This window comes from Euprymna scolopes, chromosome 30 (genome assembly GCF_053919585.1).
Source record: "Euprymna scolopes isolate OS-2025 chromosome 30, ASM5391958v1, whole genome shotgun sequence".
Taxonomy (NCBI): Eukaryota; Metazoa; Mollusca; class Cephalopoda; order Sepiida; family Sepiolidae; genus Euprymna; species Euprymna scolopes.
The window spans coordinates 102,052,337-102,061,335 of record NC_136511.1 but is presented as its reverse complement, the minus strand read 5'-3'; positions in this window follow the sequence as shown (position 1 = coordinate 102,061,335).

Sequence of the window (8,999 nt, the reverse complement as noted above, 5' to 3'; positions counted from 1 at the left end):
GCAGAACCCGTGGAAATTCCACGACAGTTAAAAAATTTTTAAACATATTATAAATAAAATCAATAAAAAATAAAATAAAACAAATGACAAATTTAAAACAATTTTTTAGTAAATTATTTTTTTACTTTTTAAAGCTGAAAAAAATTAATTAAAAAAATTTACATTTTTTTTTCAATGAAAATTCAACACACAACACATTATTTTTTATTTTTCTGAATAATTTTTAAGATAAATTATAAAGGAATAGATGTCAATTCATATTTTGTTTGAATTTTAAAAAGAATCTATAATAAAAAAAATTAAAGTCTCCTCTGAATATGACTTTTTTAAAATTATAAAATAAAACAGCCAATTTGAAACCATAAACAAACAGACATGTTTTGTTTTTTGTTTGGAAAATTTTTGGAAAGGAAATGGATTTAATGATTTTTAACTGATAAAGAGCGACTATAAGGGAGGTAATTCGTTTCTCATTAATTAATGTTTGCAATGATGATGGTTTTTGTGACACCGGGCGTTGGACAAGTAAATTAATATTTAGATAATAACAACAATATTTAGCTGTCCTGACCTTATGTTGTCTTTTCTTTTACCAAACTGATGGGAGATGATGGTGGCTTAGTGGTTAACGACATGGACTGATAACCTGAATGTGCCCAGTTCGTCGAATTCATTCCATAGAAAAACCTTCATTTAGGATGTTGGTAACTTTCATGTGGTACCCAATGTTTTTCTAGAAATGATTCCGACTAAAAAGATATTGAGGAAACTAATGCCAACATTAGATTCATCTGATGCATTCAACTGAATGAATGAAATTAAGTCAAGTGTGAAATTCTCTCGCAAACGCTGGTATAGTGTTTTTAGAAAACAAGCCACAAAATCAAGGAGCAAATAGAAAAACTAAACAATTTCATAGAAACATTTGTTAGAAAAAAAAGGAAAAATATCATTTGGTGAAAAAAGCCAATAATAAAAATTGGCTACAGTAATTGAGTAATACAATCTAGTAAGTCGACTTAATGAGTGGACTTTTGGCTAGGAACAAAGTGTAGTATCTGTTCTGATGCTGCCGAGTGATGAAACCTACTTAATCCATTGATTAAGTTAGGGTTTGTTCTTCATTCTTTGGGAGTCAAGACCTTTAAGAACCTTGGGCTTTTTTTTTGGGGGGGGGGGGTTAGCCCATCAGGGCAAATTTGTTATTAACTGTTATTTCTTTTTTTTTTTTACAGATAGTCAAGTACTCGGCAGGACTTAAGCAGCTAGCAGGTTTTAGGGAAATTTATGTACCTTTTTTAAAGTGATAGTCTTCCTGTCTCCAAATTGGCGAGTCTCTGTCGAATACTAGGCTGGCAAATAAAGATGAATCAGGCAGCCAGATCGCCCACCTTGAGGGGAAGGGGGTCACACCCGGTGACACTCCAGTGTCCGTTGCTATGCCTGGAGCTCCATATATCACACCCAATGGCATACATGTTCTGGGAGCACCATTTACAATGCCTGGAGTCATAGTCTATGGAGAGAGTATTGCTACACCTGGAGGCATAGTTCTGGGAGAGAGTATTGCCATGCCCAAAGGCATAGTTCTGGGAGAGATCAGTGCCATGTCCAGAGGCATAGTTCCAGGGAAGAGTATGACTATGCCCGGAGTCACTGAAGTTCCGGGAGAATCTGCTACACCCAGAGGCACTGAAGTTCTCGGGGAGTCTGACACATCCAGAGGTAATAGAGTTCTGGGAGGAGCACTTACCATGCCCGGAGGCAATCCTGTTCCGGGAGGAGAAGAAATGATAATTTCTTTGAAAACTATTTTCTTTAATAATTTTCCTACCTTATCGTTTTTTTCTTGGTAATTATTAGATATTTGCATTACTGCGATATGATAATTCAATAGATACCATTCATTTCACTTGAAATACAATATTTTAATTTTCAAATTTCGCTACAATAATGAAGAAGAACCCAATTTTTCACATTTGAGACTCTTCTCTATCTCTACAAATCTACTATATGATCATGTCTGGGATCATGTCGTATTTGGGCGTAAAAATATCTCTTCCATTTGAAGGTTCTTGATAAGGTGCAAAAATGTATAGCTGTAATGTGGCGTTACACTTTACTTTAGTAATTCATAAAAAAGAAATAAATAAAAATCTGGGTCGGCATTTTTTTTTTTTTAACAAAAGCATTTATTACCAATACTCTCCCGTCTCGACGACTTAAAAAAAAGTTTGTGACTGCCACATGTCCATCTAACTTGAACAAGTTTCTCTTTCTTCCGACTGCACACCGGCCACAACCAACCCATTCTCTTTCTCCCTTTCCACATCCATCTCCTTCAGCATCGACTTTGTTTTTTTTGTTTGTTTTTTTACCATGTGGTGTCCTGTTTTTCTTTTTCCTTCAGATGCAAGCCCAAGCACACTTGCCAATTTGCATACGTGTTTGAATGCTGCTCCTGCTGCTAATACAATCACTTGCCATCCATCCTTCGGCTGCTGCTGCTATTTTCATATGCGCTCATATTTACTTTGTTACATAGATAATTGTTGGTCGTACACTTTTTTCTTCTCTGCACCTTCTCTCTTACATATGTGATACCTCTAGTCTCAATCTTTTCTGTAAATACTATTATGACATGTGTTCTTCAGAATTGTCTGATCTATTTTCTGCTTCATTTGTTCCAGCTTGTTTTACTCGTTGGTCTAGTGGTCTCCATCAATTCACTGTAATATAGTACATATGTATATACCTCATTGTAAAATAGCTTCCTATTCCAGTAGTATCTATCCAAGAACTGAAAGCTTGTGAAACTCTGGAACTCTCTTCCTGCTGACTGTTTTCCTCCTACTTATAGCTTTGGCGTTTTCAAGACAAAGTTCAATAGGCATCTTCTATTTTTGCGATAATCATCTTTTGTTCTTGTTAGCTCTTTATATCAAGTGGCTTCATGCCTTGTCTGGAGCGATTTCCATAAAAAAAAAATTATATAAAAAAAAATTACTTAAAATGGAAGCCTCACATCCAATCTGTTGCTAGAACAAATGAAAAAAATGGTTGAATCATTCAACTGCTCCAGACTGTACCTTAATCCTGATATAGTATTTAACTATATATAAGAGCAAGATACATCCGAAGATGGAGAATTGATGCCACACCTAGGAAGGTGAGACTCATAGCATTCTTCATTGCCTTGAAAGAATCTAGAATCGACTGAATTTCAATCCAGAATCAAAATCTGGTTGGGAATCACCCATTCTCTTCTTTACAGTTTTTTTCTCAAAGAAAAAATGTTGCTAGTCTCTCTCTACTTTATCATTATTCAATTGAGCTCCAACCTCTGGTTCCTCCTTGTAAACATTCACAGCAAGAACTCATTAACAATAAAATCTTTTTTTTCTTCCTCTGTGTTCCTAGTGTTAACCAAAATTTCCACAAACAAAGCTTCTTCACAAGAGCTTCCTGTCTATGAACACTATTGCCACAGGGCTGCTTACCTGCAGATTAAAACTTTGCTGTTGCTATAGCCAATTTCAACAAATTTCTATTTAGAATCGTCTCTAAACATATTCAATCTTAGTTCTGATAATCATTACCCATACCCCAACGTAACAAAGCAACACTAACCCTAAAAGGGCTGAAACGGCTTCCTCTGAAGGAGGAAATTTCATGGAAATATCAAATTCACAAGTGGTCCCCAGTCACTTGTATATTTCCATTATGAAGATGGCGACGTTAGGTTTTTGAAGTTCTTGCAAGGAGGTGTCAATATCCTCTTACATACAGCGCCTGGTATTTCCAAATGGTCACCTATCTAGAACTGATCAGACTCAAGTTGTTTAACTTTGGTAATATAGCAAGAACCGGCATGTCAACATGCTTATACAGTATATGACAATAATTCCATCTTGTTAACCCTTATCCTCGAGTAGTGTCTGACCTTCATAAGGAGTGACCATTTAGTAAAGAATTACCTCCTTTATTATTGTTTGATCCTAAACTCAGAGTCCAGTGTTTAGACTGAAGATCAGTCAATGCCACAAAGAAAGGTCCACATAGACCCATGGTGTAATGGTTAAAGGCATTGATTAGCAAACAGTTTTGTGTGACAGTCTTGTGGAAGTTGAAACTTCAATGAAAACTAAGAATAACAAAAATCGACACTTCCATCTGGTCATGGGTCACAGAACACAAACAATCTGGCCACAAATAATCTGGCAATCTAGTGGTTTCAATAAAGAAATAATAAATTCCATAAAGATTCTCTTCAACAGAATTTCGAAAAGAAGGTCAAAGGTTACATTTTACAGATGAGGATTCAACAATTTGTAATTTTCGGACTATTATTCACATCTTGCTTGTTATTATCGCAATGTTTTAGCTGATGTAATCGCTGACCTTTTTCAGATGCATTTTTTTTTTTTTTTGACATATGTAATGTTACTAGTCTCTGCCTTTTCTATAAATACTATCATTGCATGTATTCTTCAGAATTGTCTATTCAATTCCCTGCTTCTTTTGTGTCAGCTTGCTTAATTCGCTGGTTTGGTGGTCTTCATGGATTTGCAGTTTTTGTACTTCGTTATAATGCAGTTTCCTATTCTAATAGCTTTAACGGGCCTGCAGAATTCTTTATTTGCTGACTGTTTTCCTCCTAGTCTTTTCAAGAGTAAGGCAAATAGGCATCTATTATCTTTGCATTTGTTCTTGTTAGCTACTTACATAAATGGCTTCATGCCTTGTCTGGAGCTATTTCCACTTGAAGAAGATCAGCAGTTACATCGGTCGGAATGTTGTGAAAATAACAACTCGTATGTGAATAGTAGTTTGAATAATGTTAATAATACTAAAACATTTTTATTTGCTATTTTAATTCCGTTAATTAACCAAATTATTGCAGCATAGTTATCTATTTATTACAATCTCCACCACATTTACAAACGTTATCAATTGCCCCCATCACTTTCAATTTTTTTTTTCCTATCTTCTTTTTCTTCTTTTTTTAACATTTTTACTTAGTCATGGCTGATGGAACAACAACAATCCACCCTGTGGATAAAATAAAGGGTTCAGTTTGTAATTCTGTAGAGGTTCCCGAGTTCTAAAAAAATGTAGTTAAAGAGAGTCGAATGTTACGTCGGCCGAAACGTTGTGAAAATAATAACTAAGATTTGTCTTGATAAGGAGTAGTTCATTAGAACCAAAAATATGAATTGAGAACCAGATTTTGTTTGGAAATTTTAGACATTAGGATAATTTTAACATTTCGGTTATTATCACGAAAATAATGTTTCGGCTGATGAAATCTCTGACCTTCTTCAGGTGCATCTTTTCGACATTAATTTCAATATTTTTCTTATTTATATCATCATCATCATCATCATCTCCTTCTTCTTCTTCTTCTTCTTCTTCTTCTTCTCCGCCTACACTCATGGGTGGGCGTCGATACGGAAGCACTTGTCGAAAGGTTCAAAATTTGCTCAATTCAAAAACTGCACTTTTTAATAAAATATTAAGAAACTCTCACTCTCTCTCTCTCTCTCTCTCTCTCTCTCTCTCTCTCTCTCTCTCTGTGTGTGTTTCGAATATGAAAAGACGTATACGACGACCCTCGCTTCCGTCTAAAATGCGTCGTTACTTAATTTTGGAAGATAAAATTCTCCGTATTATTATCGATTTAGCAAATTTTGGGGCTTATAGATTTTTTTCTTTCTTTTTATTTTATTTATTTATTTTGTAAATCGACTTGTTCACGTTTTAGGTGAGGGTCCAGAATTGTATTTAATAAATTTTACTTGAACAGGAATTGATAATACCTTCTCGTAATGTTCTTATTTATTTATTTATTTATTTAAATCTTCATATTACTTCAACTATATCGATCATATTATTATAATCGTGGCCGTTTTTCAAATGTACAGTTCAGTTTTTAGAGATGGGACATAAAAAAAAAAAGGTCGGTGTTCGAAATATCAACTAGAAATCTTAGTAGGGCGTCTATTTTGATAATAAATCAAATCTACGTAGAAAGCTGAAGCCCCTTCCTAAAAATTGAACAAGTAAGATATTTTTATTTTTTTATCTGAATATTTCGTGCATTATTGATAGTATTCTCCTCATTTCCAATAAATTTAAAAAAAGAAACATTAATTTTTTTTTAATCCCGTGAAATTTAATAATGACGCATTTTAGACGGAAAGAGTGGAGTTACGTCTACTAAAATTTAAGTACTAAACTGACTACGAGAAAATTTGTTGTATAATTTTTACGACATGTTGGGTCATTTTTATAACTAAATTGTACATTTGGGGGGTGGTATTTAATATATATTTAACTTCGTAGAGATTTTTGTTACGGTATCTAGCAGTGGTCACCCATTTTAGTATTAGGCAGACTTCATTGCACTTAACTTCTAGGAGAAACTGACAATGCGTTATGTATGGAGATATAATTCTTTATTTTAAAAAGAAAACTGCACATACAATGCGCTTGGTGTTTCATTTTACACATGGAAGGGTGAGAGGGAGAGATACAGACAGAAGGGCGGAGAAAGAGAGAAAGAGAGCGCGAGGTGAGTAAGGCATAAAAAGACGGAGGGGAAGGCGATAGAAATAGACAGAAAGAAAAAATAGTGAGAAAAGGAAAGAGTGAGACAGAGAAAGATAGAAGGAGAGAGAGAGAGAGGGAACGATATAAAGAGAGAGCAAAATAGAGAGGCCGAGAAAGAGGTGGAGAGCGAGAGAGAACAAAAAGAAGAGAAATTGAAGAGTAGGAAGTAAGAAGAAAATCGAGATAGAAAAGGAAAGAGGGCACGCGAAAGGGAGATAGAAAAATATGGAGAAAGATAAAAGAAAGGAAGAGAAAGTGAGAGAGAGAGAGAGGAGGGGGGGAGAACTAGTAGCTATAATAAGGAACGCGTTTTCTGTTGAAAACGTTTACATATTGCGCACAAAAACGCGCCAGGTTTCGTAAGAAAATATTGAAAAATAAACGGTGACAAGTTAAGTTCACCAACTAAGAATGCAAGTTAAAATTATTTGGTTGGATTAGTAATTTCGTTCGTGAATGAAAAAAAAAACAACAAAAAAACCCGGTTCGCTCCCAAAATTACTACCAAATTTTATCGATTAGTTTCGTCTGATTTTCGACACACTGAATATATATGGTCCGTAATAATTGTTGACAATTCGGAATCTTAACTTATTGGTCTAAGGGAAGTAAATTTATTTTACTAAAGTAGTTGAAAAAAATGTTTGTTCGTTTTTGTTTTTTTTTTTCTTAAAATTACTCGAAGGTTTTGTTTAAGAAAAATTACAATATCGTCGCAGGATACTTTAAACTGTTAACAACAATTAACACTTTGTTACATTAAAGTAAAGTAGTCGAAAATTTTTTAGTAGAATAGATTTACTTTCCTTAGAATAATGAGTTACGATTCTGAATTGAATTAATTTGTCTGCTTTTTACAGAATTTTTATAGATTTTTTTTTCTTCCAAATATTAATTTATTTTCTGATTTGGGTGGATTAGACTACTGTGTAAAAGACGCGTAAGTTTTTGCTTGGTTGTTTCTTTTTTTTTTTTTTTTTAGCGTTTTAACTTATTTTAAAGCGTTTATTTAATTTGAAATACGGGTAGCATCGTGTTTAGAACAAGAAAGAAATGTCCGACATTGGACGGTCGCGGTCGGTCATCTGCGGAGTCTTGATAATCGTTCAAAAATCGGAAACTAAATAAAATATTGGTAGAACATTACATTTTCGCATGGTTGGCGACATTTATTTGGTAGGTTTCAACCAGTATTTTGTTTCATTTTTGAATTTTGAGCGATTATCGAGACGTTTCAAAGACCGTGTAATGACGGACATTTTTTTTCTTGTTCTAATTTAAGACTTGGCACTACTTGTGTTTCAAACTAATTAAACGCCTTAAATGTGGTAACTTGGCACTACTTGTGTTTCAAACTAATTAAACGCCTTAAATGTGGTAACATTTATCTTCTATATATTTGTTTCTTTGAGCAGTTTTTTTTTATTCTTGTTTTGTTTTGCCGTCTATATTGCTGGGAAATACTCCATTTGTTCACATTAGATTTGCAGCATGACCCTCTTGTAATCTGAAGGGAAGCAGTTCTATTGTAGTGTGTTCCAGAATCTCTGTTCATGAGAATTCTATCTAATATTAGACACACAGAGTTTTAGATTTTAACTCGCGTTCGATTAAGCGAAAAATGACTATTCGCATTATTTGGATTCTTTGAACAACTGTTCTCATCTTAAATGTTATTTTTCACAACGTTTCAGTCGATGTAACCACCGACCTTCTTCAAGTGTATTTTATCAAACTTGCAAGTATCCGTGGCGTAGTAAATAAAGTACTTGGTAAAATTCAGTTGTTACACTAATCTTGAGGTTGAAGGTTCAATCCTCAGTGCGGGTGACATTCAAAGTATGGGGAACCTGAACGAGAATCACCCCCCCCCCCCTATATATTAGTGTTCAACCAATAATAATCTACTGACTAAATTGCAAAAAAACGAAAGCTGTTCTGTGAGAATTTTCACAAATATAAGCAAGCCCCTCATTGGCTGATTTGGCCACTCATTGTCTTTGTTTAGACCAATCAAATTGGTCGATGTTTTAACTGCCAGCGATGTGCTTGGCAAGCCTTTGAATGCTTTTCTCTTTACAGGAGTTCCAGTAAAACAACCAAACCAGAAGGATGGAACTCAACTCTCTCTGGATATGAAGCATAGGACGCTTCTAACTTTTTGATTTTATTTTAAAGCCTAAATGATTAGGCTAAGTTATTATTATATAGGTCTCCCAGAAACTTTTTTAAGGTTAGAATTATCGACCTATCATTAATGACTTTTCATTCAAATGAACATTAATTATGAACTTTTGTAATGTCGACTCAAGTCGAGAATTGAATATTTTCATCAGAAGGCATCATACCAACCCCTTCAACGGCTGTAATTAATCTGATCTTCGAAC